We start from the raw sequence: 27,095 nt of genomic DNA on the forward strand, positions 1-27,095 counted from the left end.
CAGGATTTTCTACATTGTGGAGACAAATGTTGTCAAATTAGATGAAAAAGCTCCTCTGTATTTGAGAGAGAGAAAAAGCAGTTGCATGTGTGAACAGAAGATATACACCAGGGATCCTCAAATCTGGCCCACGAGATCCACTTTCCTGAAGAGTTTAGCTGTAACCCTAATCAAACACACCTGAACATGCTAATCAATGTCTTCAGGATCATTAGAAAATCACAGACAGGTGAGTTTGATCAGGGTTGGAGCTAAACTCTGCAGTGGATTGGCCCTCCAGGGTAAGATTTGAGGAAACCTGATATACACTAGCCACATTTACATGTAGCCTACACTTTTTTCTCATTCCGATTGAAAGATTCGGTGGACTGTTTACATGAGACGGTATCTAATCCGATATGGTGTTTACATGTGCCTTTCGATTTTAGGATACGCTAATAGCCTACAGTGACAACAAAACCAAGTCACCAGAGGAAAAAAACGCCCATATTTATGTGAATATTTCTAATAGCTGCATGCACTTGCTTAGAATAAACAGTTAATACTTGAATTCCTTGCGTTCATTCGAGCGCTCAGTCATATGGCCAGAACGCGATCATAGAAATCATATGCCCCTCTGTAATGCAGCTCTGAAATGATATGTACGCTACGGTGGCCGAGAAGTGCAAAACAAATCACGATTCTGAAAACAAAATAACAAATTACAAACGCAAATGCAAATCTAAAAAACACAATAAGTCAGAAAACACAACGACAAATCCGAAAACATTATAACAAGTCAGAAAACAAATTAACCAGAGGTGGAAAGAGTACGAAAATATTCTACTCAAGTAAAAGTACCATTACCTTAATGAAATTTTGCTTAAGTACAAGTAAAAGTACCAGTCTAAAAATCTACTCAAGTAAAAGTAAAAAGTAGCTAATTTCAATTTTACTCAGAGTAAAAATTACTTTACTTTTTAACAGTGGGAGGGACGCAAAAATGGGATAAGCCAAGGGTGGCAAACTCAGTTCCTGGAGGGCCACAGCCCTACACAGTATAGATATCAGCTGTGTTTAATTAGGTTTATATCTATACTAATCTAATCATTTAGGCTTATTTGAAAACTACATGGTATGTGTGTTGGAGCAGGGTTGGAACTAAACTCTGCAGGGCTGCAGCTCTCCAGGAACTGAGTTTGACACCCCTGGGATAGGCCTATAAATCTCAGACTAGTTGTTTTTAATTAAAGGAATCAGTTATTTGGAATAATAAGACATTTGGGCTGTTACCAGGCAAATTAAATCAATATCAACAAAATTCATCTTTGCAATGCAGAGGAAACACAGAAGCTTCATCTGAAGTGGCATTTAGATGTAGATACACACTGTTCAATACAGGACATGAATGCATTTAACCTGCAGTAACAAATGCAGAAATAATGTTTTGATATATAAGATATAAAATGTTGAATACTCATTTAAAAAAAAAAAAAAAATGTATAATATATATATATATATATATATATATATAAAAATCTAAATATACTTTAAATGTGAAATTAAAACCGCCAGTAGGTGGCATCAAGTCACTGTTAATAAGTGAGTCATTGCGACTGAACCGAATCATTTAAACAGTTGATTAATTCAAGAATGAAACACCCATGAGGCTGCTCAGAGACGCAAAATAGTGCAGTGGCTGTGTTTGGGATTAATTTTGTTGTCGAAATAGAGCAAAAACAGGCAATATGGTGAAACAGGCAAGTCTCTTAATTAACTCCTTGTTTATTGAACTGTTGTTAAATATATATATATATATATATATATATATATATATATATATATATATATATATATATATATATATGTGTGTAATCATGCTGATTTTAGGAGAAAAACTACACTTTTCGTGTGATATTGATTTACTATATGAAATTATATAAATATACATTTTCTGCCCCTATATCTTCAGTTTTGTGATCATTTTGAATGCATTTTAACAGACTGAATCACGAAAGAACACACTTTAAATGCGCGCGCACACTAGTCTAATCTAGACTTCACGGCACTCTGTAGGAGTGTTTTGTTTGGTTTTTGGCTAAATACTGATAATGTCAAATCGCACATTGTTAAAACAACAATTACGATATTATCGCAGACGATATATATCGCACACCGTGCACCACTGTCTTTTTGGCTAATTTGTGTAAAACCTTTTTAGACAAACCCTAGACAAACACAGCTTAGACTGAATAATAGAGCATAAATATGGCCAAGGGTTCCCTTCATTTCCTTCGAGTTCAACTTCAGCAGAATACGATGGGGTTTGGTTTTCAGATGGGTCTGCATCATTAACGCCTGTCCTGTCCGTCTGCATCTTTCTTCTGATTTTAGCACCAGTTTGTTCTCCTGCCCATTATTTACTGCAGCAGTTTCCAGGGAGCGATTTTTTATTTTTTATTTTTTCTCAGTAATTAATGCGTTTTAAAATGTAGCGAAGTACAATACTTCAAACAAAATGTACTTAAGTAAAAGTAAAATTACATATTTTAAAAATTACTTTAAAAAATAGAAGTACACAAAAAAGCTACTCAATTACAGTAACGCGAGTAAATGTAATTCATTACTTTCCACCTCTGAAATTAACAAATCCGAAAACAAATTAACAGGTCAGAAAACACAACGACAAATCAGACAAACCGGAAGAGGTAGGTATAGTTTGAGACAGCGCCATTGGTTTGGGAATAGAGTACTCATCGCTGATTGGACGAGACATCTGTCAATCAAGGTGTACAGGAAGAACCAAAACAAAGTCTCTTTAAGACAAGTCCTGTCACTCGGCGGCCATCTTTGAAATGCCTCTCGGGCATCCAAGTGCAGCTCCTATCTCTTTGTATGGGGAACCATCAAATTCTCCAAAACCGTTCACTAAGCTTACGATTAAATTTAATATTTGAAATCACCAATGAAATCCGACAACAAATGTGTCATAAATGTTGTTTCTTTTGCTCAAATAGCGTTATAAAAAGCGTATTTCTCAGGCTAGATCAGCCAGTGCGCATGCGCAGTCCTGAGCGCGCGTCTCAGATCGCTGACTGTTTCTATAGCAACCGAGACTTCTAACGGCAGCTGCAGTGACGCGCTGACTTTACTGATTAACGATTGGTTCTTTCATTCAGAAGGCGGGGCTTCCTGCGATTGAGCGGCCATATTGAGCGTTGCATTTTTCCCCATTCAAAACAATACGAGTGACATGTCTTGGGTATTCTATAGTCTTTGACCAAAAGAAGAACAGCAGAGTCAAATACTGAAAGTGTCAGCTCCAGTGGTGCAAATGATAGAGCGTATCATTGTCGTTGTGTTTTCTGACTTGTTAATTTGTTTTCGAATTTGTTTTCTGATTTGTTCATTTGTTTTCGGATTTGTTTTCTGATTTGTTCATTTGTTTTCTGATTTGTTTTCTGATTTGTTCATTTGTTTTCGGATTTGTTTTCTGATTTGTTAATTTGTTTTCTGATTTGTTTTCTGATTTGTTAATTTGTTTTCGGATTTGTTTTCTGATTTGTTAATTTGTTTTCGGATTTGTTTTCTGATTTGTTAATTTGTTTTCGGATTTGTCATTGTGTTTTCTGACTTGTTATAATGTTTTCTGAATTGTTATTTTGTTTTTTAGATTTGCATTTGCGTTTGTAATTTGTTATTTTGTTTTCAGAATCGTGATTTGTTTTGCACTTCTCGGCCACCGTAGTACTCTGATACAACAAAGTTTTACTGTACTTAAATGGAACAAATACACGATTTCTTACCAAGAGTTGCTGAACAATGAATCAAAGGAGCGTTGCTTTATGAACACAGGGAGTGATCGCAATGAGCTATATCACACATAACAAATGTATTCTTGTACAATATTCATGGCGTGAGCACGTATAAATTCAAGCAGATCGGAAATTATGAATCTGTAATATATTTAATACAAATGACAAAGGCGACTTTTGGTCAAGTTGTTTATTTTCATTGAGGTATACTTTCACTATCATCATTGTGTTGTCTCGAAGCGCAATTTTCTGCTTTTCAGCTTAATTTCTGATCCGTTTTTCACTCCAGACATGAGAGCAGATAGTCCATAACACAGCAAGCGGTCTCCATTCTAATGTGTTTTTAACTGTATAATTCAAAATTTAACTTTATACCTTCACTATTACTCAGTCTCTACGGTAGTGTCGGTGTCCCTAGATCACAGAATGTACTGCGTCGCCGACATCATGTCCAAGTTCTGCCGACCCGACCTCTTGACGTGATGACACAGAAGCAAAGTAATCAGTTTAACGCATTTGGTAGAATTTTAATTTTGTTCGGTTTATAGAAAGGTTTATCCCACCACTCTCAAACCGATTGCAATTTCATTCGGTTTGGACATTTTTATTCCGATTGAGGTGTTTATATGGAGCATTTTCGTTCGGATTGGACTTTTAAACCGATTACAATGCTCCATATAAACAAGCCTACTGTCACTTTGTGTCATTTCCCGGGAAAGGTAATCTGGCAATTTTACTGTAATTTAACAGCTTTTATATGTGAAAGTGAATTATAAATTTGGGTTTCAAGTACACATACATTTTAATAATATAAATGTCAGAGATGCAATGCACACTCCAGAACTCCTGAAATGCCACTCAGCCAATCAAAGAACCGGAAATAAGTGTTGGATAAAATGCAAATAGAAATTTTGAATAAATGAGAATAAATCGGATTCCTTTGATGTTGGTCCAGACCATATACATTCTGTGTATCACAGTCCAACTAGATTAGCACAATGAAGAATGTTGTAGACTGCTAATATGGTAATATACTGGAACAGCATGTGTGGTATCACTCTGAGAGGACCATCAGGTCCTTGTGATGTGATCAACAACAGAAAAACGGGAAGTTTTTGTTTGACATGTTTGCAAAACATAGAAGACTCTCTGCATGAGTCTAGTGAACAGTAGGGAGTAAATATGTGGAGGCGTAAAGTGTGTATTCGAACAAAAGTTCAGCACATTGTTGTTCACTCACTGAGCGTCTGCTTTAACTTTTCCACCCGAGCATAACTGACAGAGACAATCGCAACCATCTGCTTGCTCCCAACTACTAGAAGCAGCTGCCCTCTCATATAGACTCATCGTGGGAGTTACCCAAAATTCACTGTGGAGACAGTAGGAGAGGGCATGAATGCTTGTCTCAACATGCGCCTGTATAACACGAACCACCTCCCCTGCTTGCTTATTATTTACTGTGTAGAGTTTGAATACATTTTTTAGGTATTTAAGAAGAAAAGGATGAGTCCAGGGTAGCCATTAAATACACCAGTAAGTTATTTGACATGGGCAGTATATAGCATTGACAGAATGTTCTTTTAAATTTATAGTATGTGTCCTTAATGTTTGTTTCTCCTGTAAAAAAAGCAAAAAAAAAAATGATGGTAGATCATGTGAATTATGTTATACTGATGGATCTTTTGGCATATTCTCTTATCACAAGTTTAAGTGAAAAGCACAGTGATGGCAAATCTGATGGACTGTGCTAACTGGGTCTTAATGGAGAGTATGAGAGTGCTGGTATGTGAACACAGCACATGTAGGTTAATTGTGATTTATGTGGCCACTTATTGAGCATGTCCTCTCGGTTCACTTTCATTTAGGCCTACCAAACAGCAGAAGCAAGACCAGAGAAGCTAAAATAAAGGCATTTCACAGTTTAACAGGCTTTTTGAAACCTCATTGATCTTCAAATCAAATACAACCATAGTGTTTAAATACATCAGGATTATACCTACATATGAGTAGTCTGCAAATTGCAAAGCATTTTGGCAAAGGATGTAATATTCTACAGCTGGACACAAGCATTAAATGGTTTTTATGTTGTCTAGTTGTATTCTCCTTCATCTGCATATTTAGCACAGTGGTTTATTAAATTCTCAGAAATAAAAACCAGGTCTGATTCAATTTTCTAATTGCCATTTATAGTCTGAATTGAAAAGTCATAGAAAATGAGAGTAGCATGAGAGTACTGTATTCATGCCCCAGACTATCTACTGCAATCTTCTCACCATGATTACACTGCAATTTCCTCAGTAAATATTTATTCATGCAATTAATTTCAGTTATAAACATATCATGTAATTCATTCAACAGGCCTAGTAAAATTACAAATATCTGAAAATGACAAATTAAAATGTAGATATTTTTAGCATCATAAATGCATTAAAAAGACTTTCTTGAATTATGGGTATTCAAAAGTAACATCTTTTTGCACACAACATTTAAATATTAAATTTCATTTTTCAACATTATAGTAGATACTTTACCTGTGGGCAGTTTTGGAGAGCTCTTAAAACCGTGACATGTACTTTAAGATTTTTTGCCTTTCTGTTTTGACGTTTTGACGTTACTCATGGTCAGAAAAGTCGCTAGTGAAAGGTTTGAGACTGTGCACATAATTGTGGTGCTGTCATCCAATCAGTGTAGTGGTTGCATAGTTCCCCTGCATCTCTAGAGTTATTAGTTGCATTTAGGGCTAAGGAAAATTAGCTTAAAACAAAAAACTGTCCAAGAGCAAAAATGGAAAGGCAGGTTGCATATTTCCGGCCATGGAGATGTGTGTGAAGGTTAACAGATAGCTGTCTCCTGATAGGCTATTATAGATCTCCTTGATCCAAATAAACAGAGGCCACCACTAGATGGAGCAGGAAAACAGGTAAGTAATAGAAATAAATAACACTAAATTTGATCAAAGTACTACGAAAAAGCCACATAAAAGCTGAAGCAGCTGTGCTGCAGCACTGGTGAAACTAATGCACCTTCCCTGTGCTGTAATGTCCCATAAACTATTTGGTCTTTTCATCTCTTTGATCATCTCGGTTGTCTGGCTGATTGGAGGACTCTCTGACCTTCATCCATCCATCATTCCACTTCACAGTAATCTCAATCTTAATATCAGCTATGTTTACCTGCAGGAATTAGTTGTGATGGTGGTGAAACAAACACACAACCCAGCTAACAGGGAACATTCTCAGAACCTTTGGTAAGCTTCTCAACCTGAAAAACATTCTTCCATTAATAAAACACTCATTCAAAGTTATATAAGAATATTCATTTGAACACATTAGCTTCACGTATGTAAGGGTAGGTAATGTCAACAGCAAAGGAGTACATATGAGTCACTGTTCGTGTGAAAGCAGCAGTTTTTCTTGCCTTTTTTCTGACTGACCTGAGGGAATGGGTTGGAAAAGGAGACGGTTGGTCTGGGGGAGGACGGGTGGGCTTTGGACCTCCTCACACTCTTCCTTGCCCCGAGGTTGTTGAGAGAAGGCAGGTGAACTCATAATGCGCTCTACGGATTTAATCATGTGCTGTGGCTTGTCCTTGGTGTGGGCAGAGGTGGCCCCAAACCAGACAGTGATTGATTAGGTGAGAATAGTCTCAATGATGGCGGTGTAAAATTTGATCAGTCATTTGATCCGTCTGTCATATCCAGCCATCTTTTTAAAAACGGGTTTTCAACTCGGGCTAACATACCTCCTGGTTAGATAAAGGTTATCATCTAATAAACGTACAGTCAGCATCAGCTTGACACTGAGAGAAACCCAGCACTGTCAAAAAAAACAAAAAAAAAACAGCCTCCCTGTTGTGCAGATGTGTGATGGACTAATTTAGACTAATAGGGCTTTATTTAGGCTCCATCTGTAGCACTGCTTTCATGCTATCAAACACTCTTTTTCTCTCTTTTCTCTCTCCTTCAGACGTCACCACTTTTAGCTAACATGAAGGTGAGAGAAATGTGAGGTAGACTCACAATTAGCCTCAGGTGACCTTGTATTATTTTTATTATGCACAAAAAAAAAAAAACCTGACCATATTTTCTGTACGTGAGTATGTCTATGTACACAGAAAGCCTTAATATGCCATTTGCAAGGTCTCCACATCTGCAGTGAGAAATTACACAATTTCATGACATCTGTCAAACAGTTCTAACCACATATGCTCACACATATTCACACAATCTCTATTAATAACTATACAAAATGAGCAGGTTGTATTACTATAGCACATTTTACAAAACATAGCAATGGAAAACAAACTCTTTCTGATCACAGACCAAGAAGTTTGAATCATACGGTGGCCGAGAGAGCTCAACATGCTGCAAATACCTGCAAATTAAGAAAACAACTTCTCAATTTGACAACACACAGCTACAAATGCTCACAACACAACCAAATAAAGAAACACACTGCAAAAACTCACAACTCAACCAAATAAAGAAACACGCTACAAATACAATTCTTTATTTGGTTGTGTTGTGAGTATTTGCAGTGCGTTTCTTTATTTGGTTGTGTTGTGAGTATTTGCAGTGTGTTTCTTTATTTGGTTGTGTTGTGAGTATTTGCAGTGCGTTTCTTTATTTGGTTGTGTTGTGAGCATTTGTAGCTGTGTGTTGTCAAACACAACCAAACAAAGAAACACGCTACAAATACGATTCTTTATTTGGTTGTGTTGTGAGTATTTGCAGTGTGTTTCTTTATTTGGTTGTGTTGTGAGCATTTGCACCACCTGCTTTCAAATTGATGATGTTTTCTTGATTTGCTGGTGCTTTTTTCTATTTGCAGCTCATTGAGCTCTCTCGGCCACCGTAGAATCATATCAAGAGAACAACTGACTATTTAGAAGAGCATGTATTAGCATTCACAGCTTAGTGATGGAAAAATTATGAAATAACTGTCTTATCTTCTGTATAGATTGAAAACGTAAAAAAGCAGCTAATGTAATTGAGTGCAATATGATGCAAGTAAATAGATTATAGGGGGTTTGGGGGGGGGGGGGGGGGGGTGCATCATCCTGGTCATTAGCCAAAGAATCTCACATATCATATTCATATCAAGGAAAATCTGCTGAGATTTCTGAAAATAAAATAAACACATTTGAATGTAATTTACACATTTTAGTGTGAGTTTTGCTATTTTTTTTTATTTTGCCATTAGAACTGCTGTACTGTGATTCTTGGAGAACTTACTCAAACTGTCCTTAAAAGCACATCTATCCACATCTTGTTCTGCAATATAGTCGAAGCTTAACTCAAATAGGCTCTAATTAAATTTTTATGTGAGATAACTGAGCTGCTATCAGAATTAGTGATCAAGTGAAAATTGAAAATGGCAAATTTAGCCGCTTTTCTGGGTGTATTAGGAGCCCCAGAGATATAATTTCATGCCAAAGGTTATATATAATTCATGTCATTCATTATTGCCTGTAAAGCCAGATAAAGGTGCACCTTTCATTGCAACAGGATTAGCTGTGAAATCTGACAAAATCTTTTCTTGGATTAGTTGGTGACCTAAATATGCCCATGTTTGCCAACTAGCGGGCTTTTCCTAGGATTTTCCATTTGGTGAAAAGCCAAGTTTAATCAACATTTCAGATAAAAGAAATGTGATTGTCATTTGTATAGGAAAGGAGAAAGTGCAAACTGCAAAGGGCTGTAACTGCTTCAAAGTATTCTGCATTTATTAGACACTAGAGATAGCAACTAAACACCTTTGGTGTTGGAACATAAAATATCTGGTATCTAAATCTCGACTTCAGAAGTCTTGTATTGTCAATTAGTCCAGTCATAAGGATTGTTTCTCCTTGTCCTTAATCATTAGCAGAAAAGGTTATTTGGAATGACAGACAGATTGGTGACTGAGGTCTATATTTTGCATGACTAGTTCTAATCAAACATTGCAGTGTTCAGTCAGATGGCTTTAATTGTCCTTTCAATAAGGTTGATTTAACAAGGGAATTTAAATTTGACCTGAGAATATCACCTGCGAGAATGAATAACTTCAGAGTTCTTATTACTCAGTACACAAGTCTCCTTAATGTCAAGCTCAAAAAGCATGTAGTGTAGCAAATATGAAATAATGCTGGTTGGGGGGAGTGAATACTTTTTCACAATACTGTACCTCACATGCTTTTGCCTGCCTTGTGCATAATCACTGGCCATTTCTTCTCAAATATTCTTGTTTGTGTTTAGTCCAGGCATTGATCAAGAAATCTTCTGAGTTGACATATAGCTGAAGCATCACGTTTCATATATACTTCCTTATAAGACTGACATAGCCTATAATAGTATTTAAATTTCAATTTCAGAAATGAAGAATTGGATGGTAGCTTAGAATGTAACATTCACTACTAAACATTACAAATGCTGATAAGAACAAATGCTGCTCATGTTCAACATTTATTGAAACTGAGGTGATTATGGACTGTAATAGCTCAATCGGTGGTAAGTAAAGGTGGGCTGGAGAGTCAATTTCCTGCTAATAGTGTCTCATTATATCTAATATCAAATGTGTTAAAAATGCTGCAGATGTGTGTGCCTTTTCATTGACTCTCTGTGGTGCATTAAGGAGCCTACACACACTAAAGTGTGGGCAAGATGGAAGATAAGGTAATGTTACTATGAGTAATTTCAATGATCTCTGTGATGTGCCTCAGCCTACATAGAGCAATTAAAAAAATTATGCATGGAAAACAGTGTCAGAACTTCTGAGTGAGTTTGATTCATGCATTTGTAATCGCTAATGTTGTTCATGATATGATGTATCATGCACTACTGAAACTTATATACAACGGCTTTCCCCTGCAGAATATCAGACTTTAGCAGCAATAAAAATGATTCATTTTGTCAAGATATAACGATGTCTTATTTTTGACGACAATATATCTAATTTGTGATTAGATTTTCCAAAGCTATGCTAAGTTCTGCAGCCTACCATTGTTGGGGCATCCAGCAACGACACAGTAAAGTGACCTGGCGATCTCTAGCAATAAAATTGTAATGTAAACAGACTGATATATGTTTATCTGCAGAGCCATGGAGCCATATGTGACAGCAGTTTCCGACCAGCAGTGTCTGGTTTGCTCACCATCAGATGCTGTTCTTGTGATACCATTAAGATCCATTCCCATGTAGGAAAGACACTACATCAACACCTCTCACTATGGGGATGGAAGAACAGACTGGATCTTATTTCCATGAATTAACATTACCTAACAAGTTAGGATTTTATATCTGAAGTTTCCCTGTACATTCTTACACAAACAAACAGTGATTTGTTTAAAAGTGTGAATGAGTTTTCTTTATCTTCTTTACAGTAGTGTACATCAGATCAGTGGATGGATTAAACACCTTAAAGGGATAATATAACATATATCAGGCAAGAATGGGACCAAATTCCAACACCTAAACTCCAGAAACGTATAACCTCGATGCCCAGATGTCTTCAAACTGTTTTGAACAGAAGAGGAGATGCTACACCATGGTAAACATGCCCCCGCCCTAACTATTTTTAGACCTGTAGCTCATTTTGTGCATAAAATAAAGCGCTATATAAATGTATCATTCATTCATTCATTCATTCAAAAATATTTTAATTTCTCAGTTTAAACATTTGTTGTGTTATCTATGTTCTATTGTGAATAAAATCTTGGCTCATGTGATTTGAAAGTCTTTTAGTTTTCATTTTATTCAAATAAAAACATTTCCGCAATTCGGGTTGTAGTTTAAAAGGAGTATACTAATAGCACACTTGAATAAACTTCATTTTCGTAAGGGTACCTGTAAGAACATGCTGAGGATGGATGTGTCAGAAAACACAATTAGGCACAATAATGCTTTGTGAGCATTCATTAATGAAGGTAATACAGACACAGTCATGCACTGTGAATTTGTCTCACTCCTCCACATTAATGAAGTGACACTTTAGAGAGAGAGGTAAGTTCTGCACACAAACATTCATGGTGTACATGGTTAACACTAAGTTATTAAAAGGAATCAGATGCATACAATTTTTTTAGCTGACAAATTACAGAATTTCTCACATATAAAACTATAATAAACTAAATATTTTTTTGTAACTTTTTTGTATATTTAAAAAACATTATTTATTTATCACAACAAAACTGTATTGTGAATTATTCATGTATCTCATGTGAGTCAAAAATCCAATATACTGTAGATGATTCACTGACACTGAAATCACTAACTCATGAGTTTGACTGTTCTTTGGATATCTTTTGACTGATCTGTTAAAAACAAATAGAGTCATTTTTTTGCGAATCAGAAATGGATCGCACTCGTTTGTTGTTCTACGCTGCGAGTGCTTACCAGACAACGAGACAAAACTGCATACGGACGCACTCAAATCTCTCCTGATTTAAAATTTTTGGCATACATTGTTATTTTTGTTGCATATTTTAGTCGTTGTCTGGAGCCCTGCTGTGGTCTTTGTGATGTACAGAAATACGATGGCATCTGTGGGCCGATTAGCCTGGTGTGTCCTCCTCAGAGTTTTTCTCAAGAGATCCTCTGTGTTCTAAAAACACACAGATGTTGCTGAGCTAATGAGGGAGAGAAAGCAAGAGTGAGGAATTATTCATAATACATAAACGTTGGGTACTGAGAGAAGCTTATAAAGCAACAAATACAAGCAAATCAACCAATATTTAAAAATATTCATCACTTTAATTAGACCAGAAACCAGATGCTTTATACAGCCATTATTGTCTTCTTTTGTTGGCACACAGAGTATAACAACTCTAGAACTAGCGTAAACTAGAGTAAAACACACCTGTCAGGTCACATCCTCTGTGGAAGACCCATGCAAATAACAATTTTACCATGCAGTGATAAATGTAAACTTCTCTTGGAAAACTTTATTTCTGGCTCTCAGATGCACACACACACACACACACACACACACACACAACACACACACAAAACTAAAAACAGCAACAGTATACACTCGTCTCTCTCTAGACCCAGATATCCACAGAGGAGGAGCAGTGAGTTATGGATCAACCTCACTCTGACAATATAAGCTGTTTTATGACACCAACAAAAGGAAGGATAGAATCTGATGTATGAGTCATAAACCTGATATAGTGACACACATAGAAACAGAAACACACACACACACACACACACACACACACGCATGCCTGCTGTCACTGGAGAGCAACCCCTCATGCATAGGTCATAAATCAACGAACACACATCCTGCTGTTTCCTTAATTACTGCCTCTGTTAACTGTTGTAATTAATCTACCTTATTTCACTCAAACACAACTGCAACCTGCCTCACCTCTGTAGATGGACTATAAAACCACTCTTTTACTAATATCAAGTTATTGTATAAAAATGGGCTTTGAATAAAAGCAGTGCCTCTATACACAGTTCCAAGAGTTCATATGTTTGTGTATGTTAGTGATGTTTATCAGCTCCAAGTGTTTAAAAAATGTTTCTATAGAAATTTTTAGAATAAAGTGATATGTGAAAGATGGATGCTCATTCCACAGATAGAGGGAAAGACAATATAAATGTATATAAAAGGCAAAGTCTGGATCTTCTGTTGCAAGTTCAAAAGATGTGTCTGGGAGATATTTCTGAGAAGTAATTGGATTAGGATGCCTTATTTTGAGGATGCTTTTATGCAGCAGTTGACATTACACTTTAGACACAATATTGCCAGTTCATTTTTAGATCTGTCATCGAAAATTGTTCCAAATTAACCACAGCAGAACCACTGCAGCAGCAAATCCCTTGTGAAAAATAAGTGCACTTAAGTGTACTTTTATAAAGTGTACTTGTTGCAGAAATAATATACTTTAAAAGAACACACATAAGTGCAAATTAAATATGTTATTTTCGACGCTTAAATCCATTGTTATTGTAATTAACTTCAAATGCATCACATTTTAAAGTGATATTAAATGCAATAAGTTGAACTTTTGAGTAATTTTTTTAAACCACTTAAGTGGGACTTTTTAGTATATCTTTATATGTACTTTCATAATTGTTTCTAGTGTCTTTAAAATATGGTTAAAGTGTACTACTAATGTACTAACAAGCAATTAATGTTAACTAAAATATACTTTAATGTCAGTTAATAATGCACTTAAGCATGAATTAAATGTAATATATTCGACCACCTAAATTCATGTTATTTGTAATTGATTGCAAATATATTAAAGTTTAAAATGACATTAAATGCAATTAGTTTAACTTTTGAGTGATATTTTTGAACCACTTTTTAGTGGACTTTAGTGTATTTTATATGTACTTTGAAATATGGTAAATATGTACTTCTGAACTTCTAAGCAATTAATGTGAACTGAAATATACTTCAATGTCATTTCAATGTACTTCAATGTTATATATTGTCATGAATCTGATCTATGAACTTCCGTTAACTCACCACCAGAGGTCACTCGCACACCACATGGACTCTTGCACCACACTAACTGTTGCACGCCACCTCAGACTACAATTCCCATCATCCATTGGGCCGACACACAGCTGATTGCACTGATCACACACCCTACATAAACCATGGACTTCCTCTTCCTCTCTGCCGAGTATTGTATTGCGTTTATCGCTCCCCTAGTGTTAGCTGCTTTACTGAGCCATTCTGTGTTTTTCTGTTTAGTTCCAGTATTGTTCTGCATTTATAACTCTCCTAGTTTTAGCTGCGATACGGAACCCACTTTCTTGTCATAGTCTTGCCTTGTGTGTTTTTCTAGTGTTTTGATTCTTGCCCGCGTTTCCTGGATTTACCCCTTTGCCTTGCCGTTTAGACTCTGTTTGCACCTCTCTTGGACTACTGCTCGTATACCTGGACTATCTCTCTGCCTTGCCCTGTTGGATATTGTTCGCCGATCGTCGACTCTCGCTAGCCCTAGGATTGCTCTGTGTCTTGCCCGTACCATATCTTTTGCCATTGTTTGACCCTGCCTGTTTATTGACTATGTTCATAAATAAAAGCTTGCACTTGGATCCGCACGTCTCACGTCTCGTTCGCCCCGTTACATATGGAAATGAAGTTGAAATTTAGCATAGGCTATTTAAAATAATCTCTTAATTACCTAGTTACAATCAACACAAACACAAAATGAAAACACACTACATTTATTGACAAAACAATCTCTAAAACAAATACACAAAAATTATTTTTGCTTATGCACAAGAAAAACCCAACGCTATACACACAGCTGCAACACTTTAACTCACTTATTAGAAAGAGTCTGGAGAACAATGCAAAATCACATACATGCATACAAAAGTACCTAATCTCGCCATCATAGAAAACATCAATCTGTATGATGTATAAGTCTGTTTCCTCATTGGGGACCTAAAAATGTCCACAAGGTCAAAATTTACTGGTATTACTATCCTTGTAGAGTCATTTGGTCTCCATAACGTATAGGATTACTAACACACAAACACACACACTTAATACAAAAAAAATAAAAAATCAAGAAAATCATCATTCGTACAACAAATGAGACCTTAATGTAAAACATTACCAAACTGTGTTAATGGTACCCGTTTCACAGACCAGCCCCAGACTAAAGTGTAATTCTGAGCTGTTTCAACTGGAAGAAACTTGCACTGACTGATCTTTAAAAATATCAGTGCCTTTGTTTTGTCTAATTTCTGTCAGGACCACTATCGTCAAAGATGATTGACAGTTAGCATATAGTTTGGATTGGCGGAATGGTTCTGTTCTGGGCAAGAACTCCCTGCGCATCCATGCAGCCTAGCATGGATGAGAGCAGGGAGAGCAGCGATAACCCCCCAGGGTAAACAGAACAGAACCAACAAAAGTATTGCAGATTTGTTAAAATGTTCAGCCATTTTATGTACACATTTTTGAATTTGCCTGATTCAAAAGAGAATCAGAAGGCTGGATCCTGACTGACAGAGGAGGAGTTGGGGATGGAGGAGGGTAATTTGCTATTGAGCAATGCGAAAACTGCTGATAATACTGACGACCTTATATATGGATGCTTAGATATTTGTCGTATTCCTATAGGTAAATGGGGATCAGCTGAGAGTCAGCTGATGCGAGCTTGACTAACATGACCTGCCAGAACTAACGCTACGCTCAATGTTTTTTCTAAGGCATGTTAATGAAAATGAATTAAGTGTCCTAATTGAACTATGGCCTAATCTTGGTTTAGTCTAAGCCCTGTCTGTGAAACCAGGCCATAAATTCTCAAACCTTTACTAGCACTAACATTAAACAGGACCAAAATGTTTCTTCTAAAATCTTACTCCAGCATTAGTGAATGCAAGTTTGACTAAATAAATAAAGTTCCAAATGAACTTGCTGGGAAGTGCTGTTTGTCAGTGTCCCAGAAGCTCTTCATCGGCAGTAAATTTCAAATGTCATGAAGCTGCACACAATCTCTCCAAGGTCTCTGTGACTGGAAATGTTCCAAAGAGGCAGGAAAGTCAGAAAAACATTCCTTGAGGAAAGAAAGAAGAACAATTGTTATAAAACATATCCAGTCATTATAAATGGTTCAGTTGAGTGAAAGCAATAGACAGTTGAGGTCCAAAGTTTATATACACCTTGCAGTATATGCAAAATGTTAATTATTTAAGCAGTAAAAGGGTAGAGGGTTAGAATCATTAAAAAATGGCAATTTCTGCTCTGATGAAGCAGTTTATTCTGCAAGGTGTATGCAAACTTTTGACCACATCTGCATCACCTAAGAGGTGAATTACCTCAATCATCTGGGCAACATCGTAATAGAATGCTGGGAGATGTTCCTTCAGATTTCCTACAAACACCAGATTTCCAGACCACACCATCTTCACTGACACTGGGCTTTAAAAATAAATAAAACATTTTATTCCTACTTTACAGGGAATAAAACATAACTTTATCAATTACCCAAATATAGATAAATATCCCAAAATCTATGAACATGAAGAAAGGTACCTTAAATAGTTTTCCCTCATCTTGCCTTGCAAGCTTCTCTCGCACATCTTCATGACGAATGTTCCTGTATTTACCACGACTGACACAGCAAAGGTGCTGTCCTCTTCCTTTGGTTTGTTACCTGTAAAATATATGATGATTAGAGGGGATCTGTAAATGCACAGGTGGGAATATATTACTTGCAAATGGAACACATTCAAAGCATTTAAAATCCATAGGGATAGTGACTTAATATAGCACTTTTATCTTGTCATGCGTGATCAGGGTGAGCTGACGTACTTCTAACATCACGTGTTTCCATACTGTATCTCCAGTAACAAATCTGCACTGATCCTGCAAAATGAATCACTCCAGATAAGTACAAAAATATTACATATTACAACCAGTAATGGAACATCTTGCTCTTCAAATGCAAAAATAAACACAACAACATTCTTTCTAGAGGTGGCTCATATATTGAATATTACTGGTGGTTAATATCGATTATATATATTAAATATAACAAGACCAGATCTTTGAATTTTGTTTTGTAGCCTTACATTGAATTTTAAATAGTTTAGTTAAAAATGCAATATTGTATTTTCAGCAGTCAAATTTCTTGGTCCACACACGCGATAATCTGTACCGATATCAGAATGCATTCATAGATAAATTATGACACGATTAATTCCCCTCCCGAGTCCATATAGCAAGAACTGCCGGGTGTGAATGAACAGGGCGCACAGTGCATTTTTCAAACTTTTTTTTTCTTTTTTCTTTTTTTCTTTTTATCGAATGCATTTTTCAAACTCTGCTGAAGTAGCGCACCTATCATGACGTAGTATTTTTGGCGTGGTTACATGTTATTTCAGGCTTTTCATTTCTGTTCAAGTTCAAGTTGTTCTAATTCATTGTATAGTTAGACCAAAGACTATTGTTAGACTCATTCATGACTCATTCACCTAACTAAAAGTTTTTTTTTTTTACAGTGCAGTGTAGCCTAGTCTAATTAAAATCATTTTTTTTTTATTTTGTTTAGATCTGTTGAACATTTGCTTGCAATTAATGCAATTAAATGTTTGTTTAAGTGAGAACAACATAATGATATTGAAAGTATTCTGTACAAAGATGTAAAGTACAGTACTATTACATACAAATACAGTACTCTCATAAACGACACTGTATCAAATGTTGTGTCAAAAATTAAACTTCATAGAGTTCATAGCGCAAGAGCTGGTGATAAAAAATTCAACAATACGTTTTATTAGAGTATACTGTATAAGAAAGTGTATTTAAGTTTAGAAGAAAAATGCATTTAAAATGCATTAATGCACATAGTATATATTATAGACTAAATACATTTAACAAATGTAGTTTTGAAAAACACACTAAAGTTGAAATTAAAATTAATTATTTTACATGTGCTTTAATATATTGATAAACATATCAAAATAAGTGTACTTATTTAAAACACAATAAAATCATAATTATGTAAAATGTATGTTTAAGTAATACTTAATTAGACATTATTATAAAGTGCATTTTTAAAAAGTGCACTTAAGTATGTTAAGGCCTATTGTCATTAAAGTGTACTCACTTGAAGTACACTTAAGTGGCCTTTAATTTAGATTATATTATGTTATCTGCAAGTGCACTTTTTAAAAAGTATACTTTTAATAATTGAAGTGCACAAAAAGTGCACTTTTACTCCAATTAAGCACACGTCTTTTTCACAAGGGATATAATAACACAGATAGAGAAGTTTCATTCCTATTTTTGAATGAAAAGGCTTATAGGCTGCATCCAAAGTCTCATTTCTGCCTATTGTATACTTGGTAAAAAACTGTATGTGAAAAGAGTAGTATTCATAAAACAGTAGATGAAAAGCACTTGGATGACTTATTATTCCCTGTGAGATTCTGATCTCAGTATGCAACTAATGGACACTTTACTATCCCATCAGGCCACGGGAGTGAATGCCAGTGAAATCTAATGCTGGTATACGTCACATGACAAATCTAGCATGTCTGGAACACATTAATGCATAGAATGCACTTCTTTAACAGTCACAATGTAATTGCTTATTCAAAAGAAGTAGCAACTCAGGTTGCAGCCATAAAGACAACTTGGTTCTTTCTTGAATAAATCAGTGGTTCTGAATGAATCAGTTGAACAAATTATTCACTGACTCACTAATAAAAAGACAATCACTTACTGCCACCTACTGGCATAACTATATAAACCGGTATATTTTTTTTTATGTATTATTCAAATTTTTTTCTAATTGATATCATACTAAATAAAACTGTTCTACTGTATGAGGAAAAAGAACAGATAAAGGTTAATAGCAGCGACTCTATAACTGTTAATAGTCTCCTACTGACTGTCTTCATGGCCTCTTAGAACATCCCACAGGCTGGAATTTATTAGTGGCAGTCGGTGGTCCATGCTCTCACACCCTTTTAGCACTGACCAGTGAGCTCCTTCTCACCTCTGATTTGCACTGAAGCACTGACAAGCCATTTTTCTTCTGCAAGCCCAAAGGCACATACTGCAATCACAACAGCAAGTCATGACGCAATGCACTGCGATTATGAAACCAAGAGTTTACCTAAACTTAATGACTAATAAAAATAATAAAAAAATAACAGACTGTGTTTACTGAAAGTATGTTTTTTCTCATAGAAGCTGACATGTACATATATTTTCTACGGCAAGCCCTGAAGGGACAAATACACATCACACACATTCACAGGGCAAAATCATTCCACAAACTGTCCTAATTCAGTCTATGACAACTGTTTTCGTTTACACAGTGCTCCTGCTCTTATTTCAGCGATCTTCAAGTTGATTTGCTGCCAAAATCGGGTGGTGCAATACTTGACAGGGAAATTTCAGAGGCAGTCGTTTAATTTGTCACCCTTCTTCAATGCTTAATCGGAGAGTGTGACAGATCCACAGAGAGAGGAGGGCAAGATTTCAGCTGGTTTGACATTCCCTACCGTTATCGAGTCAGTTAGTGTGAAAATGTTACAATATAATCTTAATCACATTCCTGAAAAGAACAGAGAATCTATAAAATGCATGCATATAACACGCCCACATATCTAAATGATTTCAAATAGATCTAATCCAAAACATGATGATTATAATTCTCTTACATTATCTTGTTAGTACACAACAAAACTCATATGCAATAAATAAATAAATAAAAATCGGTGAGGTCACATGTCCTAAACTCTTTATGCAACTTAAGGAGCTGCTTTGTTCAAGGATATTTATCCAGAGAAAACTGATCAATAAGAGATACAGAGCTAAAACAGCTGTTTGTTTGTGAAAGGGGACGGAAGCAAACACACATCAGCTGGTTAAGCTCAGCACTGGACAAATTGGATCAAGACCACAACCGTTTCTGGTGAGGAAGGGTAATATTGATTTTCTCTTCCCCATTTTCTGCTTCTTTATTTTTGGTTTAATTTGTTTTAGTGCTGTTTGTTTCCTTCTCTACATTTTCTTTTAGCTGCTGGCATAGATTTTATACCTTTATTTGCATTCCTGAATCTTTATTTCAGCAGTGTTGTGAAATGCTGCTTTTAATCAGAATGTGCTACATAACGGTGTTAATATCAATAAGTTGCATTAGAATAGTTACGGATATATGCAATCATTTTAGTTTTATTTATTAATTTTAGTGGCCTACAAAGAATATAGAATCTTATTTTACATTTTCTCCATAACTACAATTTAAATAATTTTTAAATAAATAAATACATATAGTGTTGATCCCCTAGTAAAAAAAGTAATATATTTAAAATACATTTATGTCATACTAAGTATAGTTCAAATCTATTAACATATTTCCTATTGCTTAAGACTTACTGATATAAATATTATAATTAAACTTTATTTGTGGTACTACTTGTGCACAATGCACATTTATTAATATTATGCCTAAAATGTGTTTTAATGTCACTATTGATGAGGATTGTATGATCTTTGAATAATATCAGTTTTTAAATGCGAGTTATTTAAAAAGTGTACCTGAAGTACACTTGCAATAGTTCCACTGTAGCACAATAAAATATAATTCAGTATATTTTTAGTTGGACTTCAGCATTACTAATGCACAATTGTGGGGAAGTCGTGGCCTAATGGTTAGAGAGTCGGACTCGTAATCCAAAGGTTGCGGGTTCGAGTCCCCGGCCGGCAGGGATTGTAGGTGGGGGGAGTGAATGTCCCACGCTCTCTCCACCCTCAATACCACGACTGAGGTGCCCTTGAGCAAGACACCGAACCCCCAACTGCTCCCCGGGCGCTGCAGCATAAATGGCTGCCCACTGCTCCGGGTGTGTGTTCACGGTGTGTGTGTGTTCACTGCTGTGTGTGTGCACATTGGATGGGTTAAATGCAGAGCACGAATTCCGAGTATGGGTCACCATACTTGGCCGTATGTCACTTCACATCACACATCACATCACAATTAAAGTGCATTAAATACAAAATTAGTTGTTCCAATTCAGCAGACTTTGAGTGCAATTTAATATTCCAGTACAGTAATAAAAGTACAATTGCCATGTGTTTCTATAATTTTTTATAAAGTACATAAATATGTAAATGTATTTATAGTATACTTAGAATTAAATAAATGTATTTAAAACATATTTTAGTATCAGTGTGGTCATAGGCTTTACCATACTATGTTTTAACGCTGGAATCACATTTTTGTAATTAAAGAAATAGCCCCTGAAATTAAAATTAGCTGAAAATGAACTCACCCTCATGCTACAAGATGTAAATGAGTTTGTTTCTTCATCAGAACAGATTTGGAGAGCATAACATAATTTGCTCACCACGGATCCCTTTGGTGAGCTTTGACAGTGGGGAAAGCATTATTATGGATTATGGAATATTTTGACTAGAAGCAATGGTTAAAGTTAAGTTAAAACTTAACATGATGTATTTGTTTATGACAAAAACTGCTTTTCACTTCACAACTGATGGACTGGATTTGTGTGGATGACTTGTGGATTATTACAAATTTCTCAAAATCTGTTCTGATGAAGAAACAAATTCATTTATACCTCAGATGTCCTGAGAGTAAGCACATTTTCTTTTTTAGGTGAACTATTCTTTTAAAATGCCAAATTTGTAGATCATTATCCCCAAACTGAAGGCATATGTGCCTGTTTAGAACAGTATAAAGCTACATGAACGTTGAGGAAGAAAAACTGAGCACATTCTTCACTCAATCTTGTTCCTGCCAATCTCTGTCCACTGTCTTAGTAAGTGTCCTCACTTCTCCTCTCCCTCTCAACACTACAGTCCAGTTCCAGTGGAAGTTCAGTCTCCTTGCATAATTGCATAATTAGTTCAATTAGCTGTGTCTCCATACATCTCAGCTGCTCCTGCATGAGTACAGTTCTGAAGCTGAAAAGTAATTATGAGATGTGGGACTCAATCAAATCTCCGACTGGTATATTTAATTACTGCGGTAATGATTGTTAATGACTTTGCTGATGGATTCATTGAGAGTCGTGGGAGGTTTAAAGCACAGCATAGAGGCACACCAAACACACACTTTTGTCCTCTTATCGCCTTCCTTTTTTATTTTTTGCACATTTCTTTCTCTTTTGATGGATGTTGTCTTTCTTTCTCAGTGCAATAATTCATTTCCAAAGTCTCCTTGCATGTAAATAAAAATGTACTTCACTGCAAAAAACATGTATATCTGTGTTTAAATAATCTCACTGGATGCCAGTTTTATCCTCCAAAATGCTGCTTGGGGACTACAAATAACAGACCGGCAAATGCTTCCCACTCTTAGTGAAGAGAGGTGTGTGTGCGAGGGTGCGTCAAGCGGCTGAAAACCCCAAATCCCATTTTCTTAATTCCGGTGGCGTATTGCCGGCTGACAAGCTTTATTAAAAACCCTCAGCTAAGTCACACGATCGCCACACATTCTCCTCTCGAGCTAAAGTAAACCTTCTGTTATATACACTGTGTGCATGTGTTTGCATGTGAAAAAGGAGTAATGTTTTCATTTCTTAGCAGCGTGTGGTGTGTTTGCTCTGCCTTGTGGTCACCGCAGGGGTCAAATGAAGAAAAAGGTAGATGATGCTAATGATGATGAGGATAAACAACATGTACGTGTGTGTGAATGTGTTTGCGTGAGCTGCATTTTTAACTAGAGCACAAACGTTTTGGGCACAATCAATTAGCAACCAGTGCAGCATTAAAATGAAGGAGAGGGCTGGTGTGTCCTCTTATCTCCACTCACACGGCCAGACAGATTCAGGACTTCACTGAACACTACATGTGCCTAACCGTGGCCTTTGTGTTCAGAGAAATTATTCAAAAATATTTCAGGTTTGATTTGGGCAATTTAATCTGCCACACTTTGACGCATGGTTTAAGGGCAAGTCCTTGAATTGGTAGGACCAATGCTTTTGTAGCTGTAGTTTTGTAGTTGCGTACCCTATTGAGAGCCTTAGGGATTATTTTGGACACAATATATTCAAATCTAATTAGGATCACACTTGTATGACCGGAAACCCTCACAGTTTTATATCTTTCAATTAATTTGAATTTGCTTGAAAAGTGGAAAATCTGGAGTAGAGTTGCATATTTATAGAATACAAATATTTTAAAATACTTGATCAAAACTATACATTTCTTAAAAATAGAGGAAAACTGGAATATGAATGTTAGCCTAGAAAATAGCTGTCATTTATGTTTTTACTTTGTATTTATTTATGAATTTTAAGTCAATGTCTAGCTGATCTACTTTATTATTAGTGTAATGCTATTCATTTTTAATTATGCTCTTATGGATGTATTTCTCATGTAAAGCATACAGTGGGGAAAAAATGAAAATTATTTGACACCCTGCTGATTTTGTACGTTTGCCCACTGACAAAGAAATGATCAGTCTATAATTTTAATGGTAGGTTTATTTAAACAGTGAGAGACAGAATAACAACAAAAAATCCAGAAAAACGCATTTAAAAAAAGTTATAAATTGATTTGCAAATATGTATTTAACCCCTTTGCAAAACATGACTTAGTACTTGATGGCAATATCCTTGTTGGCAATCACAGAGGTCAGACGTTTCTTGTAGTTGGCCACCAGGTTTGCACACATCTCAGGAGGGATTTTGTCCCACTCCTCTTTGCAGATCCTCTCCAAGTCATTAAAGTTTCGAGGCTGACATTTGGCAACTCGAACCTTCAGCTCCCTCCACAGATTTTCTATGGGATTAAGGTCTGGAGACTGGCTAGGCTACTCCAGGACCTTAATGTGCTTCTTCTTGAGCCACTCTTTTGTTACCTTGGCTGTGTGTTTTGGGTAATGTTCATGCTGGAATACCAATCCACGACCCATTTTTAATGCCCTGGCGGTACATGGCTCCCTCCATCGTTCCTTTGATGCGGTGCACTTGTCCTGTCCCCTTAGCAGAAAAACAACCCCAAAGCATAATGTTTCCACCTCCATGTTTGACGGTGGGGATGGTGTTCTTGGGGTCATCGGCAGCATTGTTCCTCCTCCAAACACGGCGAGTTGAGTTGATGCCAAAGAGCTCGATTTTGGTCTCATCTGACCACAACAAGGTCCTCCCGTGTAGTTCTAGGCTGATTCCTCACCGTTCTCATGATCACTGAAACTCCACGAGGTGAGATCTTGCATGGAGCCCAAGACCAAGGAAGATTGACAGTTATTTAGTGTTTCTTCCATTTGCGAATAATCACACCTGTTGTCACCTTCTCACCAAGCTGCTTGGCGATGGTCTTGTAGACCATTCCAGCCTTGTGTAGGTCTACAATCTTGTCCCTGATATCCTAGGACAGCTCTTTGGTCTTGACCATGGTGGAGAGTTTGGAATCTGATTGATTTATTGCTTCTGTGGACAGGTGTCTTTTATACAGCTAACAAACTGAGATTAGGAGAACTCCCTTTAAGTGACTGCTCCTAATCTCAGCTCGTTACCTGTATAAAACACACCTGGGAGCCAGAAATCTTGCTGATTGTTAGGGGATCAAATACTTCTTTGACTCATTAATATGCAAATCAATTTATAACTTTTTTGAAATGCATATTTCTGGATTTTGTTGTTGTTATTCTGTCTCTAACTGTTCAAATAAAGTTACCATTAAAATTATACATTTCTTTGCAAACGTACAAAATCAGCAGGTTATCAAATAATCCCCCCCACTGTATGACTTTTGCACTTTTGATATTCTTAAGGAGGTTGGATTGATGACTCATTTTTGACACACGTACTTGCGTTCATTGTTATTAATGGTTCTCTGTAATGAAAAGCCAAGTAAAGATTTAAACAAATAAATGAAAAATAGCAGTAAACTGTCAGAGCCATAGTCTTGTGGGCAGAGCTCTGACATACGGTGTGTCAGTGCCTCAGATAACCTCCGTCCAAGCCCCAGCTCGAGATCCTTTCATTATCCAATTTCCCTCTTTCCTCTTGCATTGCTTCCTGTCCTGTCCGTCTCATACTGGCCTGCCAAAATAAAAGTATAAAAGCCCCCAAATATACCTTAAAAATTACAGGTGAGTCAGGAAATCAGAACTACTGCCAAAATATTGCAGGAAAATAAATCAGTTTGTGCTGCATTTGGACTATAGTTGAGTCAAAAATAAACAGCCCGAATCTCTCAAACATTTAAGTTTATATGTGGGGATTTTGACCCTAAGGAATAGAAAATAAATTATCTCAAACCACAGGCTGATTTGTCCAGTAACAATGTCCAACAATAGACATAAACGCATCACATGAATGTGTCTTCCATGTCTCTATAAGTTATTTCCACCACATAGCCATATCCACCTATATCTCAAATGATGGTCATCATAATTTTAAACTTGCAATAATGCATATCTTTATAATAGATTTTCATAGTTTAAGACTGAAAGTCTAGGTCTGTGAAAAGGCTAAAATATTACATTCCACACAATGAAAAGTAGCAAAAAAATTAAAACAAATAAATAAATAACATGACCTTCATTCAACACACACACACAAAAATTACTTTTGAAATATTTTTCAATAAAATTCAACCCCTGGGACATAAACGCGCATGAAGTTGAATAAATTATTTGATTCTACTGAAATTGTTCCATGATGTTTGTCATGCTTTTCTATCCAGTGACATTGAGAACAGTCTATTTGGGGAATACAGTGTGCGTGCTGTGACTTGACTATCAATTGTGAAAATAGCCTGACTTCACAGACCACTGGACACCCTCTAAAAAGCAATGAACAACTCAATGATAGTGCCCACAAACATACACTTCAAATCTGTTCTAACACATTTTACTTGCCATTGCTTCCAATATCATAATAATTGGTATTCGTACAATATCAAGTCTTTCTATAAAGCCTTTCTGTCGCACTTTTATGTAGCCTGATTCTGTTTAGGACAGGCTCGCTGTTAACATGATTAGCTGCGCTATAAAAAATCTGTACATGGCAGCATTAAATCCAATCTCAGATGTTGTCCTCTAGCTTTCCGTTTGATTATAATAGTCATATTTGGTCACAATATTATTGAAGGTGCAGAATAATCACATTAACTCGGTATTTAAAACATCAAGAAGATGGATTTTTTGGTCATACTGTACTAAAAGCATTTCTGCTAGAAATCATGCTATTTCCAAGGATACACATTTAATAAATAATACACTATCTGACACACACAAAGGTAATTAGCGAAGAACATCCATCAAGACTAAAACAGAAAATTGATTGACACGAAAAGGAGTGTTAAAACATAATTTACTCTGATTAATGACGACAAATGGCTCACTAATACAATAACAAAGGCTTTTATGGGGTTCAATGGATTTGATTATGGAACTGAATTAATGAAATTAATGAAACTTTAGCAAAAATACCACAGGAATAGAGCAGATGATCACACACATACACAAATGCACCTGTGCACAATCACTTTAAAATTGTAGAATAAAATTAGTTAGTCTTTCAAAGCTTCTGTGCTTCTGAATTGAAGCCGAGATGTTTTGGCTGAAATGCATTCATACTCGGCTCCAGTTTATTAACCCTCCAGCAACCCCCTGTTTTCTCTCTTTTATTCCTTCCTTTTTTTTCAGCCTAATACTGTTTGTTGTGCCTGATTATTTTAAACCCAATCAGTTTGTATACACTTTAGCCGTAATGCTATTTAACCCTCTGTAAAGGTGACACTTGGTAAAAGGGTAAAGCAGAAAGAAAAAAACTGTGTGTACAAAGCACATTTATGAAGGAGACATGCAGGCAGGTGAGCTCACTTGTGCATTTTTGTCACATATTCGCTATAA

Source organism: Barbus barbus (assembly GCF_936440315.1).
Source record: "Barbus barbus genome assembly, chromosome: 5".
NCBI classification, from domain to species: Eukaryota; Metazoa; Chordata; class Actinopteri; order Cypriniformes; family Cyprinidae; genus Barbus; species Barbus barbus.